Source organism: Mauremys mutica, chromosome 4, assembly GCF_020497125.1.
Source record: "Mauremys mutica isolate MM-2020 ecotype Southern chromosome 4, ASM2049712v1, whole genome shotgun sequence".
Lineage (NCBI taxonomy): Eukaryota > Metazoa > Chordata > Testudines > Geoemydidae > Mauremys > Mauremys mutica.
The window spans coordinates 134,813,556-134,835,022 of record NC_059075.1 but is presented as its reverse complement, the minus strand read 5'-3'; positions in this window follow the sequence as shown (position 1 = coordinate 134,835,022).

Sequence of the window (21,467 nt, the reverse complement as noted above, 5' to 3'; positions counted from 1 at the left end):
GGGAGTTTCGCAAGGGAGTTCTCCAGGTGAAGGAGGAGCTAATCCAGCATCTGTGGGGTAAGTGACTGTCTGTAGTGTGTGTTTGTTTGTGTTTGGGGGTTACTTGCTGTGTGCTGAGCTTGTGTTTGTCAGTCTGTTTGTTTGTTTGGTTGTTTGAGGGACCGTGTGCTCTGGCTGGCAGTTGGAGGCAGGTTTGAAAGCTCGAAGCCTCTGGTAATTGGCTGAGCCTTAATCAGTGGGCGGGGCATTCACTCAGGCCAGGCCAGGGCTTTATAAAGCCGCGCACAAGCGACCAGGGAGCTTTGCGAACAGGGGCTGCTAACAGGGAGTTTCGCAAGGGAGTTCTCCAGGTGAAGGAGGAGCTAATCCAGCATCTGTGGGGTAAGTGACTGTCTGTAGTGTGTGTTTGTTTGTGTTTGGGGGTTACTTGCTGTGTGCTGAGCTTGTGTTTGTCAGTCTGTTTGTTTGTTTGGTTGTTTGAGGGACCGTGTGCTCTGGCTGGCAGTTGGAGGCAGGTTTGAAAGCTCGAAGCCTCTGGTAATTGGCTGAGCCTTAATCAGTGGGCGGGGCATTCACTCAGGCCAGGCCAGGGCTTTATAAAGCCGCGCACAAGCGACCAGGGAGCTTTGCGAACAGGGGCTGCTAACAGGGAGTTTCGCAAGGGAGTTCTCCAGGTGAAGGAGGAGCTAATCCAGCATCTGTGGGGTAAGTGACTGTCTGTAGTGTGTGTTTGTTTGTGTTTGGGGGTTACTTGCTGTGTGCTGAGCTTGTGTTTGTCAGTCTGTTTGTTTGTTTGGTTGTTTGAGGGACCGTGTGCTCTGGCTGGCAGTTGGAGGCAGGTTTGAAAGCTCGAAGCCTCTGGTAATTGGCTGAGCCTTAATCAGTGGGCGGGGCATTCACTCAGGCCAGGCCAGGGCTTTATAAAGCCGCGCACAAGCGACCAGGGAGCTTTGCGAACAGGGGCTGCTAACAGGGAGTTTCGCAAGGGAGTTCTCCAGGTGAAGGAGGAGCTAATCCAGCATCTGTGGGGTAAGTGACTGTCTGTAGTGTGTGTTTGTTTGTGTTTGGGGGTTACTTGCTGTGTGCTGAGCTTGTGTTTGTCAGTCTGTTTGTTTGTTTGGTTGTTTGAGGGACCGTGTGCTCTGGCTGGCAGTTGGAGGCAGGTTTGAAAGCTCGAAGCCTCTGGTAATTGGCTGAGCCTTAATCAGTGGGCGGGGCATTCACTCAGGCCAGGCCAGGGCTTTATAAAGCCGCGCACAAGCGACCAGGGAGCTTTGCGAACAGGGGCTGCTAACAGGGAGTTTCGCAAGGGAGTTCTCCAGGTGAAGGAGGAGCTAATCCAGCATCTGTGGGGTAAGTGACTGTCTGTAGTGTGTGTTTGTTTGTGTTTGGGGGTTACTTGCTGTGTGCTGAGCTTGTGTTTGTCAGTCTGTTTGTTTGTTTGGTTGTTTGAGGGACCGTGTGCTCTGGCTGGCAGTTGGAGGCAGGTTTGAAAGCTCGAAGCCTCTGGTAATTGGCTGAGCCTTAATCAGTGGGCGGGGCATTCACTCAGGCCAGGCCAGGGCTTTATAAAGCCGCGCACAAGCGACCAGGGAGCTTTGCGAACAGGGGCTGCTAACAGGGAGTTTCGCAAGGGAGTTCTCCAGGTGAAGGAGGAGCTAATCCAGCATCTGTGGGGTAAGTGACTGTCTGTAGTGTGTGTTTGTTTGTGTTTGGGGGTTACTTGCTGTGTGCTGAGCTTGTGTTTGTCAGTCTGTTTGTTTGTTTGGTTGTTTGAGGGACCGTGTGCTCTGGCTGGCAGTTGGAGGCAGGTTTGAAAGCTCGAAGCCTCTGGTAATTGGCTGAGCCTTAATCAGTGGGCGGGGCATTCACTCAGGCCAGGCCAGGGCTTTATAAAGCCGCGCACAAGCGACCAGGGAGCTTTGCGAACAGGGGCTGCTAACAGGGAGTTTCGCAAGGGAGTTCTCCAGGTGAAGGAGGAGCTAATCCAGCATCTGTGGGGTAAGTGACTGTCTGTAGTGTGTGTTTGTTTGTGTTTGGGGGTTACTTGCTGTGTGCTGAGCTTGTGTTTGTCAGTCTGTTTGTTTGTTTGGTTGTTTGAGGGACCGTGTGCTCTGGCTGGCAGTTGGAGGCAGGTTTGAAAGCTCGAAGCCTCTGGTAATTGGCTGAGCCTTAATCAGTGGGCGGGGCATTCACTCAGGCCAGGCCAGGGCTTTATAAAGCCGCGCACAAGCGACCAGGGAGCTTTGCGAACAGGGGCTGCTAACAGGGAGTTTCGCAAGGGAGTTCTCCAGGTGAAGGAGGAGCTAATCCAGCATCTGTGGGGTAAGTGACTGTCTGTAGTGTGTGTTTGTTTGTGTTTGGGGGTTACTTGCTGTGTGCTGAGCTTGTGTTTGTCAGTCTGTTTGTTTGTTTGGTTGTTTGAGGGACCGTGTGCTCTGGCTGGCAGTTGGAGGCAGGTTTGAAAGCTCGAAGCCTCTGGTAATTGGCTGAGCCTTAATCAGTGGGCGGGGCATTCACTCAGGCCAGGCCAGGGCTTTATAAAGCCGCGCACAAGCGACCAGGGAGCTTTGCGAACAGGGGCTGCTAACAGGGAGTTTCGCAAGGGAGTTCTCCAGGTGAAGGAGGAGCTAATCCAGCATCTGTGGGGTAAGTGACTGTCTGTAGTGTGTGTTTGTTTGTGTTTGGGGGTTACTTGCTGTGTGCTGAGCTTGTGTTTGTCAGTCTGTTTGTTTGTTTGGTTGTTTGAGGGACCGTGTGCTCTGGCTGGCAGTTGGAGGCAGGTTTGAAAGCTCGAAGCCTCTGGTAATTGGCTGAGCCTTAATCAGTGGGCGGGGCATTCACTCAGGCCAGGCCAGGGCTTTATAAAGCCGCGCACAAGCGACCAGGGAGCTTTGCGAACAGGGGCTGCTAACAGGGAGTTTCGCAAGGGAGTTCTCCAGGTGAAGGAGGAGCTAATCCAGCATCTGTGGGGTAAGTGACTGTCTGTAGTGTGTGTTTGTTTGTGTTTGGGGGTTACTTGCTGTGTGCTGAGCTTGTGTTTGTCAGTCTGTTTGTTTGTTTGGTTGTTTGAGGGACCGTGTGCTCTGGCTGGCAGTTGGAGGCAGGTTTGAAAGCTCGAAGCCTCTGGTAATTGGCTGAGCCTTAATCAGTGGGCGGGGCATTCACTCAGGCCAGGCCAGGGCTTTATAAAGCCGCGCACAAGCGACCAGGGAGCTTTGCGAACAGGGGCTGCTAACAGGGAGTTTCGCAAGGGAGTTCTCCAGGTGAAGGAGGAGCTAATCCAGCATCTGTGGGGTAAGTGACTGTCTGTAGTGTGTGTTTGTTTGTGTTTGGGGGTTACTTGCTGTGTGCTGAGCTTGTGTTTGTCAGTCTGTTTGTTTGTTTGGTTGTTTGAGGGACCGTGTGCTCTGGCTGGCAGTTGGAGGCAGGTTTGAAAGCTCGAAGCCTCTGGTAATTGGCTGAGCCTTAATCAGTGGGCGGGGCATTCACTCAGGCCAGGCCAGGGCTTTATAAAGCCGCGCACAAGCGACCAGGGAGCTTTGCGAACAGGGGCTGCTAACAGGGAGTTTCGCAAGGGAGTTCTCCAGGTGAAGGAGGAGCTAATCCAGCATCTGTGGGGTAAGTGACTGTCTGTAGTGTGTGTTTGTTTGTGTTTGGGGGTTACTTGCTGTGTGCTGAGCTTGTGTTTGTCAGTCTGTTTGTTTGTTTGGTTGTTTGAGGGACCGTGTGCTCTGGCTGGCAGTTGGAGGCAGGTTTGAAAGCTCGAAGCCTCTGGTAATTGGCTGAGCCTTAATCAGTGGGCGGGGCATTCACTCAGGCCAGGCCAGGGCTTTATAAAGCCGCGCACAAGCGACCAGGGAGCTTTGCGAACAGGGGCTGCTAACAGGGAGTTTCGCAAGGGAGTTCTCCAGGTGAAGGAGGAGCTAATCCAGCATCTGTGGGGTAAGTGACTGTCTGTAGTGTGTGTTTGTTTGTGTTTGGGGGTTACTTGCTGTGTGCTGAGCTTGTGTTTGTCAGTCTGTTTGTTTGTTTGGTTGTTTGAGGGACCGTGTGCTCTGGCTGGCAGTTGGAGGCAGGTTTGAAAGCTCGAAGCCTCTGGTAATTGGCTGAGCCTTAATCAGTGGGCGGGGCATTCACTCAGGCCAGGCCAGGGCTTTATAAAGCCGCGCACAAGCGACCAGGGAGCTTTGCGAACAGGGGCTGCTAACAGGGAGTTTCGCAAGGGAGTTCTCCAGGTGAAGGAGGAGCTAATCCAGCATCTGTGGGGTAAGTGACTGTCTGTAGTGTGTGTTTGTTTGTGTTTGGGGGTTACTTGCTGTGTGCTGAGCTTGTGTTTGTCAGTCTGTTTGTTTGTTTGGTTGTTTGAGGGACCGTGTGCTCTGGCTGGCAGTTGGAGGCAGGTTTGAAAGCTCGAAGCCTCTGGTAATTGGCTGAGCCTTAATCAGTGGGCGGGGCATTCACTCAGGCCAGGCCAGGGCTTTATAAAGCCGCGCACAAGCGACCAGGGAGCTTTGCGAACAGGGGCTGCTAACAGGGAGTTTCGCAAGGGAGTTCTCCAGGTGAAGGAGGAGCTAATCCAGCATCTGTGGGGTAAGTGACTGTCTGTAGTGTGTGTTTGTTTGTGTTTGGGGGTTACTTGCTGTGTGCTGAGCTTGTGTTTGTCAGTCTGTTTGTTTGTTTGGTTGTTTGAGGGACCGTGTGCTCTGGCTGGCAGTTGGAGGCAGGTTTGAAAGCTCGAAGCCTCTGGTAATTGGCTGAGCCTTAATCAGTGGGCGGGGCATTCACTCAGGCCAGGCCAGGGCTTTATAAAGCCGCGCACAAGCGACCAGGGAGCTTTGCGAACAGGGGCTGCTAACAGGGAGTTTCGCAAGGGAGTTCTCCAGGTGAAGGAGGAGCTAATCCAGCATCTGTGGGGTAAGTGACTGTCTGTAGTGTGTGTTTGTTTGTGTTTGGGGGTTACTTGCTGTGTGCTGAGCTTGTGTTTGTCAGTCTGTTTGTTTGTTTGGTTGTTTGAGGGACCGTGTGCTCTGGCTGGCAGTTGGAGGCAGGTTTGAAAGCTCGAAGCCTCTGGTAATTGGCTGAGCCTTAATCAGTGGGCGGGGCATTCACTCAGGCCAGGCCAGGGCTTTATAAAGCCGCGCACAAGCGACCAGGGAGCTTTGCGAACAGGGGCTGCTAACAGGGAGTTTCGCAAGGGAGTTCTCCAGGTGAAGGAGGAGCTAATCCAGCATCTGTGGGGTAAGTGACTGTCTGTAGTGTGTGTTTGTTTGTGTTTGGGGGTTACTTGCTGTGTGCTGAGCTTGTGTTTGTCAGTCTGTTTGTTTGTTTGGTTGTTTGAGGGACCGTGTGCTCTGGCTGGCAGTTGGAGGCAGGTTTGAAAGCTCGAAGCCTCTGGTAATTGGCTGAGCCTTAATCAGTGGGCGGGGCATTCACTCAGGCCAGGCCAGGGCTTTATAAAGCCGCGCACAAGCGACCAGGGAGCTTTGCGAACAGGGGCTGCTAACAGGGAGTTTCGCAAGGGAGTTCTCCAGGTGAAGGAGGAGCTAATCCAGCATCTGTGGGGTAAGTGACTGTCTGTAGTGTGTGTTTGTTTGTGTTTGGGGGTTACTTGCTGTGTGCTGAGCTTGTGTTTGTCAGTCTGTTTGTTTGTTTGGTTGTTTGAGGGACCGTGTGCTCTGGCTGGCAGTTGGAGGCAGGTTTGAAAGCTCGAAGCCTCTGGTAATTGGCTGAGCCTTAATCAGTGGGCGGGGCATTCACTCAGGCCAGGCCAGGGCTTTATAAAGCCGCGCACAAGCGACCAGGGAGCTTTGCGAACAGGGGCTGCTAACAGGGAGTTTCGCAAGGGAGTTCTCCAGGTGAAGGAGGAGCTAATCCAGCATCTGTGGGGTAAGTGACTGTCTGTAGTGTGTGTTTGTTTGTGTTTGGGGGTTACTTGCTGTGTGCTGAGCTTGTGTTTGTCAGTCTGTTTGTTTGTTTGGTTGTTTGAGGGACCGTGTGCTCTGGCTGGCAGTTGGAGGCAGGTTTGAAAGCTCGAAGCCTCTGGTAATTGGCTGAGCCTTAATCAGTGGGCGGGGCATTCACTCAGGCCAGGCCAGGGCTTTATAAAGCCGCGCACAAGCGACCAGGGAGCTTTGCGAACAGGGGCTGCTAACAGGGAGTTTCGCAAGGGAGTTCTCCAGGTGAAGGAGGAGCTAATCCAGCATCTGTGGGGTAAGTGACTGTCTGTAGTGTGTGTTTGTTTGTGTTTGGGGGTTACTTGCTGTGTGCTGAGCTTGTGTTTGTCAGTCTGTTTGTTTGTTTGGTTGTTTGAGGGACCGTGTGCTCTGGCTGGCAGTTGGAGGCAGGTTTGAAAGCTCGAAGCCTCTGGTAATTGGCTGAGCCTTAATCAGTGGGCGGGGCATTCACTCAGGCCAGGCCAGGGCTTTATAAAGCCGCGCACAAGCGACCAGGGAGCTTTGCGAACAGGGGCTGCTAACGGAGTTTCGCAAGGGAGTTCTCCAGGTGAAGGAGGAGCTAATCCAGCATCTGTGGGGTAAGTGACTGTCTGTAGTGTGTGTTTGTTTGTGTTTGGGGGTTACTTGCTGTGTGCTGAGCTTGTGTTTGTCAGTCTGTTTGTTTGTTTGGTTGTTTGAGGGACCGTGTGCTCTGGCTGGCAGTTGGAGGCAGGTTTGAAAGCTCGAAGCCTCTGGTAATTGGCTGAGCCTTAATCAGTGGGCGGGGCATTCACTCAGGCCAGGCCAGGGCTTTATAAAGCCGCGCACAAGCGACCAGGGAGCTTTGCGAACAGGGGCTGCTAACAGGGAGTTTCGCAAGGGAGTTCTCCAGGTGAAGGAGGAGCTAATCCAGCATCTGTGGGGTAAGTGACTGTCTGTAGTGTGTGTTTGTTTGTGTTTGGGGGTTACTTGCTGTGTGCTGAGCTTGTGTTTGTCAGTCTGTTTGTTTGTTTGGTTGTTTGAGGGACCGTGTGCTCTGGCTGGCAGTTGGAGGCAGGTTTGAAAGCTCGAAGCCTCTGGTAATTGGCTGAGCCTTAATCAGTGGGCGGGGCATTCACTCAGGCCAGGCCAGGGCTTTATAAAGCCGCGCACAAGCGACCAGGGGCTGCTAACAGGGAGTTTCGCAAGGGAGTTCTCCAGGTGAAGGAGGAGCTAATCCAGCATCTGTGGGGTAAGTGACTGTCTGTAGTGTGTGTTTGTTTGTGTTTGGGGGTTACTTGCTGTGTGCTGAGCTTGTGTTTGTCAGTCTGTTTGTTTGTTTGGTTGTTTGAGGGACCGTGTGCTCTGGCTGGCAGTTGGAGGCAGGTTTGAAAGCTCGAAGCCTCTGGTAATTGGCTGAGCCTTAATCAGTGGGCGGGGCATTCACTCAGGCCAGGCCAGGGCTTTATAAAGCCGCGCACAAGCGACCAGGGAGCTTTGCGAACAGGGGCTGCTAACAGGGAGTTTCGCAAGGGAGTTTAGAAGGGGAGTGGGAAGGGAGCGGGAGTCCCTCGCCGGCCATAACCCCTTCCCTGTAGCCCCCCCTAAAATCCTAAAACCTATAAACCAAACTACATTCCAAAACTACTTTCTGTAAACCAGCCTTTCACTAACTAGGAGACAATGCAGGCAGAAGCCCAGCAGCAGAGTGGGGGCTATCCAGTTTATTGCACTGAGTGTAGCATGTATGATTACCTGCCCTGTGGGCGGGTTGCGTATGTGTGCAGTCGGTGCAAGGAGCTCCTGGCCCTCAGAGACCATGTACAGACTTTGGAGGCCAGGGTGGCAGAACTGGAGGAGCTGAGAGAGGCAGAGAGGTATGTTGATGAGGCTTTCCGGGACACTGTAGAATTGTCCCACCTCCGCTTAGACAGCACCTGTGCTGTTGAGGAGGAAGAAGGGCCCAGGGAAGTAGAGCAGGCAATGGGAGCAGAGGGAAACCTTCCCGTAGTTGGGACCCTCCTTCCAGATGGTGCTGGGGTTGCCTCTCGCACTGAGGTTGCCTCTCCGGGGGAGGGGACTCCAGTTTCTAGGAAAAGGCAGGTGTTAGTAATGGGAGATTCGATTATTAGAAATGTAGATAGCTGGGTCTGTGATGACCGGGAGAACCGTATGGTGACTTGCCTGCCTGGTGCGAAGGTTGCGGATCTCTCGAGGCATCTAGATAGACTTATGTGTAGTGCTGGGGAGGAGCCGGTGGTCGTGGTACATGTAGGTACCAATGACATAGGGAAGGGTAGGAGAGATGTCCTGGAAGCCAAATTTAGGCTGCTAGGGAAGAGACTGAAATCCAGGACCTCTATGGTGGCATTTTCAGAAATGCTCCCAGTTCCACGCGCAGGGCCAGGTAGGCAGGCAGAGCTTCAGAGTCTCAATGCGTGGATGAGACGATGGTGTAGAGAGGAGGGGTTCACGTTCATTAGGAACTGGGGAAACTTCTGGGATGGGAGGAGCCTATACAGGAGAGATGGGCTCCACCTAAACCAAAGTGGAACCAGACTGCTGGCGCTAAACATTAAAAAGGTTGTAGAGCAGTTTTTAAACTAGGTGATGGGGGAAAGCCGACTGCTGCAGAGAAGCGTGTGGATCGGACACAGACTTCTCTTAGGGGAGAGTCTGATGATAGAGAATCTCCAGGTTATAGTCAGGAGCAGAGGAATGAGAAATATAATGTAAGGGCCGGATCAGATGATGAACAGTCACATAAAAAAGAATCTGGCACATCAGAAAAAGGCAGGCTAATAAACAGGGACAAGTTTTTAAAGTGCTTGTACACAAATGCCAGAAGTCTAAATAATAAGATGGGTGAACTAGAGTGCCTTGTGATAAAGGAGGATATTGATATAATAGGCATCACAGAAACCTGGTGGACTGAGAGCAATCAATGGGACACAATCATTCCGGGGTACAAAATATATCGGAAGGACAGAACAGGCCGTGCAGGGGGAGGAGTGGCACTATATGTTAAAGAAAGTGTAGATTCAAATGAAGTAAAAATCTTAAGCGAATCCACAGGTTCCATAGAGTCTCTATGGATAGAAATTTCATGCTCTAGTAAAAATATAACATTAGGGATCTATTATCGACCACCTGACCAGGACAGTAATAGTGATGATGAAATGCTAAGGGAAATTAGAGAGGCTATCAAAATTAAGAACCCAATAATAGTGGGGGATTTCAATTATCCCCATATTGACTGGGAACATTTCACTTCAGGACGAAATGCAGAGATAAAATTTCTCGATACTTTAAATGACTGCTTCATGGAGCAGCTGGTACGGGAACCCACAAGGGGCGAGGCGACTCTAGATTTAATCCTGAGTGGAGCGCAGGAGCTGGTCCAAGAGGTAACTATAGCAGGACCGCTTGGAAATAGTGACCATAATACAATAGCATTCAACATCCCTGTGGTGGGAAGAACATCCCAACTGCCTACCACTGTGGCCTTTAATTTCAAAAGGGGGAACTATACAAAAATGAGGGGGTTAGTTAGACAAAAGTTAAAAGGTACATTGACTAAAGTGAAATCCCTGCAAGTTGCGTGGGCCCTTTTTAAAGACACCATAATAGAGGCCCAACTTCAATGTATACCCCAAATTAAGAAAAACTGTAAAAGAACTAAAAAAGAGCCACCGTGGCTTAACCACCATGTAAAAGAAGCAGTGAAAGATAAAAAGACTTCCTTTAAAAAGTGGAAGTCAAATCCTAGTGAGGCAAATAGAAAGGAGCACAAACGCTGCCAACTTAAGTGCAAGAGTGTAATAAGAAAAGCCAAAGAGGAGTTTGAAGAACGGCTAGCCAAAAACTCCAAAGGTAATAACAAAATGTTTTTTAAGTACATCAGAAGCAGGAAGCCTGCTAAACAACCAGTGGGGCCCCTTGATGATGAAAATACAAAAGGAGCGCTTAAAGATGATAAAGTCATTGCGGAGAAACTAAATGGATTCTTTGCTTCAGTCTTCACGGCTGAGGATGTTAGGGAGATTCCCAAACCTGAGCTGGCGTTTGTAGGTGACAAATCTGAGGAACTGTCACAGATTGAAGTATCAGTAGAGGAGGTTTTGGAATTAATTGATAAACTCAACATTAACAAGTCACCGGGACCAGATGGCATTCACCCAAGAGTTCTGAAAGAACTCAAATGTGAAGTTGCGGAACTATTAACTAAGGTTTGTAACCTGTCCTTTAAATCGGCTTCGGTACCCAATGACTGGAAGTTAGCTAATGTAACGCCAATATTTAAAAAGGGCTCTAGGGGTGATCCCGGCAATTACAGACCGGTAAGTCTAACGTCGGTACCAGGCAAATTAGTTGAAACAATAGTAAAGAATAAAATTGTCAGACACATAGAAAAACATAAACTCTTGAGCAATAGTCAACATGGTTTCTGTAAAGGGAAATCGTGTCTTACTAATCTATTAGAGTTCTTTGAAGGGGTCAACAAACATGTGGACAAGGGGGATCCGGTGGACATAGTGTACTTAGATTTCCAGAAAGCCTTTGACAAGGTCCCTCACCAAAGGCTCTTACGTAAATTAAGCTGTCATGGGATAAAAGGAAAGGTCCTTTCATGGATTGAGAACTGGTTAAAGGACAGGGAACAAAGGGTAGGAATTAATGGTAAATTCTCAGAATGGAGAGGGGTAACTAGTGGTGTTCCCCAAGGGTCAGTCCTAGGACCAATCCTATTCAATTTATTCATAAATGATCTGGAGAAAGGGGTAATCAGTGAGGTGGCAAAGTTTGCAGATGATACTAAACTGCTCAAGATAGTTAAGACCAAAGCAGATTGTGAAGAACTTCAAAAAGATCTCACAAAACTAAGTGATTGGGCAACAAAATGGCAAATGAAATTTAATGTGGATAAATGTAAAGTAATGCACATTGGAAAAAATAACCCCAACTATACATACAACATGATGGGGGCTAATTTAGCTACAACGAGTCAGGAAAAAGATCTTGGAGTTATCGTGGATAGTTCTCTGAAGATGTCCACGCAGTGTGCAGAGGCGGTCAAAAAAGCAAACAGGATGTTAGGAATCATTAAAAAGGGGATAGAGAATAAGACTGAGAATATATTATTGCCCTTATATAAATCCATGGTACGCCCACATCTCGAATACTGTGTACAGATGTGGTCTCCTCACCTCAAAAAAGATATTCTAGCACTAGAAAAGGTTCAGAAAAGAGCAACTAAAATGATTAGGGGTTTAGAGAAGGTCCCATATGAGGAAAGATTAAAGAGGCTAGGACTCTTCAGTTTGGAAAAGAGAAGACTAAGGGGGGACATGATAGAGGTATATAAAATCATGAGTGATGTTGAGAAAGTGGATAAGGAAAAGTTATTTACTTATTCACATAATATAAGAACTAGGGGTCACCAAATGAAATTAATAGGCAGCAGGTTTAAAACAAATAAAAGGAAGTTCTTCTTCACGCAGCGCACAGTCAACTTGTGGAACTCCTTACCTGAGGAGGTTGTGAAGGCTAGGACTATAACAATGTTTAAAAGGGGACTGGATAAATTCATGGTGGCTAAGTCCATAAATGGCTATTAGCCAGGATGGGTAAGGAATGGTGTCCCTAGCCTCTGTTCGTCAGAGGATGGAGATGGATGGCAGGAGAGAGATCACTTGATCGTTGCCTGTTAGGTTCACTCTCTCTGGGGCACCTGGCATTGGCCACTGTCGGTAGACAGATACTGGGCTAGATGGACCTTTGGTCTGACCCGGTATGGCCTTTCTTATGTACACCCTAGGCTGCACAGACTTTCCAGCTGTCAGCAGAGATAGAGCTCAGGAAATCTTTGCCACCAAACCACAGACCAACCACATGAACTAAAGGGAACTTTCCATTCGCTGATTAGGGTTGATTGACTCATGGCTGCAGCCACTAAAGGGTGACATACGCACATTTGAGCAGATCTGATATTCCATCCAGTAGCAGGACAGTGGTTACTCAAAGACTGGCAACTCTTTGGGGTGGGGATCATCTTTTTGTTCAGTGTATGTACAAGGCCTAGCACAAGATCCATGGCCAGGGCCTCTAGGTCCTATTGCAATACCAAATAAACAAACAACAATAGCAATTACGCTGCCTGGTGCAGCATAATGAATCCATTTGCAAACTTCGAGGGGTTTCTAAAAATGGGAACCCTCACCCTTTCCCCACTCCTGTACAGGAAGGAGACGGGCCTGGTTTACAGACGGGCTGAGCAGCCATAACACCCAGTGACTTCATTTGAAGTTGTGGGCGCTCAGCACCTTCAGAGGTTGTTCCTTGCAGGAGCTGGCTATGTCGTAGAGGGATGCCAAATGCAGTAGCACCTGGAGATGATCAAAAATCCATTACCCTGAACCTCCCAGGGGAGATGTGAGGGGTTTGGGTAAAACACAACCCAGATCCAATCCAGTCCTGCCTGGGTATTTTTTTAGTTTGGTTTGGTTAGAAATAAACCTCTATGCAGGAGCAAAGACAACCCTGGGTTTTGCTCAGTTCACTATTCAGTGCAGGGTTTTGTGCTGGCACCCATCGCCACAGGATCTGAGCACTTCCTGGGTTCATTAGATGCAGCAGAGATGTCCCCAGTGGACTTCATGGGGCTAAATGCTGGCTCTGTGGCAAACAAAGGCAGTTTTACCATTGACTTCAGGGGGCCAAGCTTTCACCCATGGAGTTACCAGCTCATCTCCCTTCGCTAGAGGGAGGAAGCTGTGCTCTTAACTGGGTTTATTTTTTAAGGGAGAGAGTTCCAAGGGCATAAATGAGAAGTTTGGTGCTCAATTCCCATTGACTTTCAGTGACAGCGAGGAGCCTAGATGTCCTTTCTGCCTGTAAAAATCTTCCTCGGGCACCAATACAAAAACCCATCAGTGGCTAAGCCGTCAGTGTGCTGTGACTGCCGATTATAACACAGATCACAATTGTCTCATTGTTTCCTTGCCCTTTCCACCCCGTCTGCCTGTAGTTCCATCATGTGCTCAGATTGGATTGCAAACTCTTTTGGTAAGGGTCATCGTAAAGGTCATCTTTTCACTACATCTGCGACCCACACCTAGCAGGCAGATCTTAGCTGGGAGTTGGGACGTCTAGGTACAAGCAAGAATAACGACAATTGTGGTTTTGGATTGTGAACGTAAACACATACATGAAAAAAGCCTTCTCTAAACTCGCCAATCTTTCAGTTTCCCGCTGCTCTTTTCACTGTGGGATCTAAGTGCTCATAAAACTATCTTGGGAATTTTACCCATTAGACTCCCACCGTCACAAAGCACGTCCAGATAAACAACTATAAGCTGGCTTGTGGACTAGCTCACTAGTCCATGCACCAAAGAACACTCTCCAGCCACAGGATTCCAGTCCCCATGTCTTCAGGGCATCAGTTTTATTTCTCCTCAATAACAAATTGAGCATATCAATCATGTCCTTTCCCCCAGACCAGGTTCATCTGCAGAGGTCTCCCTGCAGGGTCACACTCTGCAGGCTATGAACTACGTTCTTTCCTTTGAGCCAGGGTCTCCTGCTGGAACCTGCCTACTCTCTACAATTCTCCATCCCTTAGGCTCTGTCCCAGGAAAGCTGCCCTCTAGGTCTCTCCCATGTCCAGGCTCTCCCTGACAGAGCTGGGAGCACTCCTTTATACTTCCCAGCAAGTGGTCACACCACTCAGTCTCCTGGTCCATCCCCAGTGGGGGTCTGATCTTTCTCTCTGCAACTTTACCAGTCCTGAGCACTGGTTCTTAAAGGGGTTCCACCCCAGAACAGGACTGGCTGGACCCATCCCCTCCTCCATTGGCCCTGCCTGTTACAATAACAGTGACTCCACCATCCAAACTCAAATTAATGATTTTGAGGACTTCTCAGCACCAGATGGCAGCTTCACATACACTGGAATTTGCCCTTCCTTTGGGGCGGAAGCAGGGCTGATTACCTTGCCCTGGCTCTTAGGGCTTTCACTTGCTAACAACTCACATTCCCAGGATCCAGTCCTTGTCTTTTTCCTGTCAAGAATTGTTTTGCTCTTAAAAGCTTGCCCCAGCCTCATTTTCACTCAGAAAATTGGAAACCTAATTCCATTGCTTCCTGGATCCTAATGAGTTCTAGCATCATCCTTGTAATGACTGGGCTGGATTTTACAATGTATTAGATGCTGTCCTCTGCCGGCCTTGGTAGGTGTGTGGATGTTCTCTGTTCATAACAAAATTAACAAAGCTGGTGCTTTGGTGTATGAATTCAGCCCTTGGGAACTGCAACAAGTTTGGCATGAGGCCCCTGCATTATAAGCAATCTCTGTGGTCTGACATACATGACGGTGAGGGAGCTCAGTGATCTTACAGTTTATATAGCACCTTTTATTGAAAAGGAGACCCAAACAATACACCAGGATCACTTCACCTCTGCGGAAATGCAGCCACCTCTGGGGTGGCTTGCTGCAGCTGTTTAACAGCACACAGCAACAGTTCACCACAAAACATGAAGGAAAATATTAAATGTAGTTGAAGCTGTAGGGAGAGTTTGGGTGACAAAATGAGCTGGAATTTGGGCTGGAGAGTAAATTCCACTCCTGGAAAGAAAGCAACAGTATGATCAATACTGAGTAGAAATGGTCACAGCTTCAGACTGATGTCATCTGAAAAGACCATGTCATAACACCAGGCTAGGCCAATATTAACTGGCCAAAGATTGTCATTTACCCAATTACCACTTTAATGGTCACCCATCCAAATACTGACCTAACCCAACCCTCCTTGGCTTGGGCTTGCTGATGGACTCCCAGCACAAAGGGGCTGTAATTTAATTTTGTTGCACTAGGAATGTTTGGAAATGATTTTGAGGCTTGATTCACCAATGGCTTTCACTCCTAAGCCGACACAAGGAAACCTCTTTCTGATTTCAGCCTGTCTGTCTCAGTCCTCTAGAGCTTGTAATGGACCTTGAAAAGACCCTGATCCTGGCGTGGGGAGGGGAATTCAATATCTGTTGTGTGCTCATGCTGTTCTCTGCTTCCTAGCACTCCTCTGCCAGCTAGCGTCACCTCTTTTCTCCAGCACCGGAGGCCTGGGGAAAGCAGGGGCGGCTCCAGGCCCCAGCACGCCAAGCGCGTGCCTGGGGCGGCAAGCCACAGGGGGCGCTCTGCTGGTCGCCACGAGGGCAGCAGGCAGGTTGCCTTCGGCGGCATGCCTGCGGAGGGTCCGCTGGTCCCGTGGCGTCGGCGGACCTCCCGCAGGCTGCCGCCGAATCCGCGGGACCGGGGACCTCCCGCAGACGTGCCGCCGAATCCGCGGGACCGGGGACCTCCCGCAGGCGTGCTGCTGAAGGCAGCCTGCCTGCCGTGCTTGGGGCGGCAAAACGCCTAGAGCCGCCCCTGGCTGGAGAGCATGGATCATTCTATCTGGGAGTCCAGAGAAGAACGCCATCTCTGTGCCCATTCAAATTTCTGGGCTCCTACACATTCCCCCCACCAGGTCACAACCTGGCCCACTGATCAGCAAACCAAACCAGGCTCCGGTACAATCTCCATTAGGAAACACATCAGCCATGGGCATGTTGAGTTGTGGTAATGAAAAACGGTTGCTGAGAGCAACGATGATAGGCAAGAAATTAATATCAGCCGGATGGAAATCAGCTTGTGTACCCACCATAATAGATGGGGTTTTATCTATGAGTGACTTCGCAGCTCTACAGAGGGCATCCTTCACATTAGGCGAGACAGCTAATGCAATGTGCTTTCTCTCCATAGCTATATGTGATTAAAAATCCCCAAGGAACAACATCCAAACTTGCTCAAGCACATATTGCCCTAATAGGGTGAGCGCATACAATAAATCTGGAGTGAGATCTAGTGTGGCATATCCTGGCTCCTGGCTGTAATGTAATATACCTCTCCATTCTCTATATATGTTTCCTGTCTTGTTTTAAGCCACATAATAAGGGAAAATTTAATAAAACAATTAAATTGGAAATAAGAGACTATTGTGCTTGCCAGAGATTTATAGAGGATTAGGGGAGAAGGGTGTATTAGTTTAAAGGTGAGGGCTGCAAATCTCTGCAGGCTAACACAGAGCTGGGGTGAAATTAGAAACACCATTACCTTGGTTCATTTCAGTGGGAGGAGGTGCTGTTGGAGCAGGGGGCAGGGTACTGGAATCCTTTCTTTTCTTTATGTATTGGCTATTCATAAGATTCTCATCACCGTTGTCTGTAAGCACCTCACATCCAGCACCAGATTTATTCTCCCAACACCCTATCGGACAGTGAAAGGTTATTCATTTTGCTATGACATGTAGGCAAGGCATAATTCTATTTTTTATAATTTTTACAAATAATATTTATTTTTTAAGCTTTGTTTTATTTGTATCAATTTAAATGTTCATTGCTGTGGGAAATTGGGGGGGGGGAGGGTCAGACAGTAATTATTTAATAACAATAGACGTTGCAATTCAAAAAGTTAAAGCTTTATAACTGTTAAAAACACAAATTGTCAACACCACAGGTCAAAATATACAAAGTTAGCATGCTTAAACCAAACTCTAGTAAGTTATCAAGCAGCATGTTTCTTATTTTGTCCATCTCTAAATTTCTGTCATCATCAATGGAAATATTTTTTGTAGGTTTGTGTGCGTACAATGAAATCAAGGTTTACCAATAAAAATCTAATCCTTCCAATCTTAATTACATGTATTACAGTAGCACAGAGAAACCCCATTTGAGATCAGGATCACATGGTGCTAGGCATTGTACAGACACATAATGAGAGGCAGTCCCTGCCCTGATGAGCTAACAATCTAAATAGCTATTATCCTCATTTTACATATCGGGAAATGAGGCAGAGAGAGATTAAAGGTGACATTTTCAGAAGTGTCCCATTTTCAAACAGGACTTGGACATTTAGGCCCAGATCCTCCAATCTATTTAGGCATCTAACTGCCACTGAAATCAATGAAGATTTCAGGATCTGGGCTTTAGAACCCTCAGTTTCCCTGAAAGTAATAGTCCTCAGTCCCTTTTGAAGATGGGACTTAAGCTTTTTTGAAAATGTTACCATAAGTATCTTGCCCAAGGTCACACAGAGAACCTATAGCAAAACCAGGCCTTGAACCCAGATGTCCTGGGTCGTTGCTTACTGCCTTAACCCCAAGGTCAACTAGCAGCTCTTGAAGAGGGTCTTGTCTAGTAATTAGAGCAGAGGACTAAGAGTCCAGGATTCTTAGATTATTATGAAGAGCTCAGTTCCCATTTAGCATAAGGACCAGATTTTCCAAATCACCCAGCAGCTGTTCTCATTGCAATACTCAGGGTCAGATTTTTAACAGCTCCCAGCGGGCTGATCTCTTCTGAAAATTGGGCCACTTATTTATGTGCCTAAACAGGAAAGACCTCACCTGTAAATCTGCCCCAGAGTCGCTCCGTGCCTCAGTTTCCCGTCTGGAATATGAAGGTAATGACACCGACTCTATGTCTGTGCAGCACCCAGCACAATGGTGGCCCGATCTCAAACAGGGTCTCTATGTGCTACCATAATACACATAATATTAATGGCATTGGTTGGTTTGCAGGCATGACAGCAGAGGTGGGCTTTGAATAGGATTTCAAGGAGGAATGGATAGAGGCCTTACAGCCAGGGAAAGTGGGGCCACCGTAGACGACAGCTGGGGAGGGGCCCTTGAGATGCCTTAGAAAGGAGACGAGTAAGAGGGCACACAATAAAAGTACATAAAATAATGCGTGGTCAAGAGACGGGAGATTGAAAGCTTCTGTTCTCCTTGTCTCCTAACACATGAGCAATGAAAATTAAAGGTGGGAAATTCTAAACTGATATGGTTTCCACATAAAGCATAATTAGACAGTGGAACTCATTGCCACAGGATATGACAGAGGAACAGGATTTAGCAAGATTCAAAGAGAGGTCAGACATTTATATGGATAGCAAGAATATCCAGAGCTATCATAGGTAATGAAGACAAATTCTGGAAGGGCTATTAAATCTTGTGCTCCCTGGTTCAACTCATTTTCTATTAGAGCAGAAGACCTAATGTAGGGGCAGATTATTCTACATCTGCCTACTGCAGGGTTTCTTATGCCAGCATCTGCTGGAGGCCACTGTTTGAGACAGGATCCTAGACTAGCCGGTCTGGCAATCACTACGTTCCTATGAGAAACCCAGCTGAACGTTTCTCTAGATCAATGCAAAGCATTAAAATGATTTATTCCACACCAATCCATTAGGTTTCTCCAGGCCACAGTCAGGGGTAGGATTCATAAATCCATTCCCCTTTCCTAGCCTCCTCCCTTTGAACTTCATCTTTGGTAGGTCTGTTGTCGCTTTTTTGTAGCAGCCTTTCTTTATAACAGTCATCAGAGTTGGGCAGAAACGTTGGCTTCTGGCAACTGTGCCTGTACCAAGTCCAGCCCTGGGATGAATACGGATGGGTATGGGCTACTGCCCTCTACTGCCCCCGCGTACGTCAGCCATCACGTTCTATCAGCCAAGCAAATGGAGTTTTCCATGTGCAGGGAGTGGTCTTACATGGGAGACAAACGTTTCCAGCTGAGATCGGACAGTCTCACCCAATCACATGCCTTTACAGGGGCAACGCAGAGTTATTTCGCAGCGAGCGGCTGCAGTGCAATCCCATTACCGAGGTTGCCCAAGCTCTGCACTCCCCCAGAATTGTACAAGATTCGATGGGGAACTCACACAGCCTCATATGTGCCAGCATCCGAGACCACGGAGCCTTACAGCACATGCCTGTGCAGAGCCACTCATCCTGCTACTGCATGACATAGGCTCTGGGAACTCCTTCCCTGCATCTTTGCTAGGGGAGGTGAAGCCAGGATGGACCTGGCAAGCAGGAAAGAGAGACCTGGAGTTATTGGGGCCAGTGGTGGCAAGGGCATTTCAGACACCCCGGGAAGGTCCCTTTCCACTGCATCAGCTTCTCACTGCAGTGGCTGTCGCTATGACCCTGTGGGGCCCACTCAGTGATCCCAGATCAAATTGTGTGTGTCACGAATGGCTTGATTGGTGCAGTATCTAATTAATACACCACACAGGGTGCAGTATGCAGATGTTGGTGTTTGGTTTAGTCCTTTGCTACAGCCCAGCAGATCCAAGGCATGTAATTTTCATTATATGATATCAACATTTAACTCCAGCATTGGATACGTCAACCCGTATTATTTTCTAAGAGTCTTGATGGCTCTGGGCATAAAGCAATATAAATAATATGTTCATAAACTCTGAATCATACTCCTAACAGCATTATGCCCATCATTTTAATTAAAGAAACGGGGGCGGGGATTCCTCCTTTTTCTTTTCGGTTATTAATTGTCACTCTATGTTCATTTATGTGCTGTCCCCATCATCATATTATATGAAGGAATGTGACCCTGTAATAAAAGGTACTGTATTGATTTGGAGAGCTGGAGCTATCACGGAAAGGCTAGCATGTGTGTGTCAGTGAGAGAGATCTATTCCAGTCTTAGTATCCATAACCAATAAAGCCAGCTGTGTCCTGCAGGAGCTGGGGAAAGAGATGGAGGAAGTGGGAAGAGCAGAGGAGTGGCAAAGGGAAAGAAGGAGACTGAAGTATGGAGAAAAGGGGCATAGGAGAAAGAGGAACAAAGGGAGAGAGATGAGGGGGAGAGAGAGAAGGGAAAGGAGAGAGGGAAACTGGGAGAGGCAAGAAGAAAGAGGGGAAGGGAGGGCATGAAAGAGAGAAGGGAAGGGAGCAGGAGGGAACTGAGGGGAATAAGCAAGGCTTAAATTGTCCGAGTATTTCTGCCCCGTGGGAGGTTCCGGGGCTTGGGGCTTGTGCCCCATGGGTTTGAAAATATTTACCGGAGCTCCTCTCTGGACAGCTCCGGCTGAATTTAAGCCCTGGGAGTAAGGGATGGCAGAGAAAAGCGGCAGACAGAAAGAAAGGGAGAAGCAGCAGAGGGAAAGAGGGTGGTGAGAGGGAGTGGGGCAGGGAGACCAGAGGTCCCATTATACAGTGAATTGACCACCCAGCCTGTCCTGACACCGGTCAGATTGGGCATGGACCAGGGAGGAAGATAAATGGCTTCATTCCTCCTCTTAATTTACACAGGCAGTGAGCTCCTCCCTGGCACTGGGACGGCTGCAGGAACAAAATGGGAGTAGGGGATAAAGTGAGACAGGAAGGGCAGCTGGCATAGCTATTATTGTTTGTACGACAGCGGCATCCAGAGATGCCAGCCAAGACCAGGACCCCATTGTGCTAGGTGCTGTACATACACATAGCAAGATCCAGTCCTTGGTCCCAAATGCTTGAATACTCAATGGGTGGGTGGGTGGGAAAACAGAGGAATAGGGAGGGGAAGTGACTTAGCCAAGATCACTCAGTAGCAAATCATGGAATGGAATCAGGTCTTCTGAGTCCCAATCTAGCGACCTATCCACCAGGCCATACTGAAAGGAGCACGCACATAGATTCCTCTGAGATTGGCATTTAATTAAACTCAAGAAAGGAATTGCCTCTTACACCTGAAATTGGCTTTAATGAAATTCCTGGTTTAAGCACCCTGGCACCAGCACAGCTCTCCCCAGCTGCTGCATCTTGAGCCGAGGAAGGCTCTGTGAAGAAGGGACAATGGCTCCCCCGGGACTAGAGATGAGCAGCTATTTGAAGGCTTGAGGTTTAAAGAAGGAAGGAAAAGTGCCTGATCAAGTCAATAGCCAATAAAGCAAATAAGCCTATAAACTGATAGCAAAAAATGACAGCCGTAAAGAGAAAACATCATAATTAGACTTTTATTAGTGTCAGTGTCCCTAGCGTATGACTTCAGTGGAGTACAGAAAATTACTATAAACATATGAATTTACTGCCTGCTGTTATGTACACTGGTGTAAATCCTCCAAAGCCAACAGAAACTCACAGGTGTAAACTAAGCAAGCCCCAAATCTCATCAACAGAAGAGCCGTTTGCCCTTATGAAAAATGATTTTCTTTGGAAAATATCAGACAAATTCCTCTCTTTGTTACTCTGGTGTGAATACAGTGGGAGCAATTATTATATGTATGTATATATTACGGTAATATATTTAATTATGGTATTTTTATCTATAACGGTAAAGCCTGGAGGCCCTAGCTGAGATTGGGTCTCCACTGTGCGAGGTCCTATACATACAGTTAGTGAGAGAGAATTCCTGTGCAATGAGCTCACAGTCTGAACAGATAAAACAGATAAGGGGTAGGAGAAAGGAAGGATTATCGTCCTAATTTTAACGATGGGGGGGACTGAAGCACAGAGAAATGAAGTGACTTGCCCAAGGTCTCATAGGATGTTGGTGGCAGTGGTGGGAAGTGAACTGAAAGCTTCTGAACCCTAGTCCAATGCCTTAACCAACAGATCAACCTTCCTCATTTAACTCATGAATCATTTCCTAGAATCTAATGACATAATTTCATTTTTTTTAACGTAAAGAGACATTAGTGCTGGTCAAAGTTACCACCCTGGAGGCTGCTTTAGC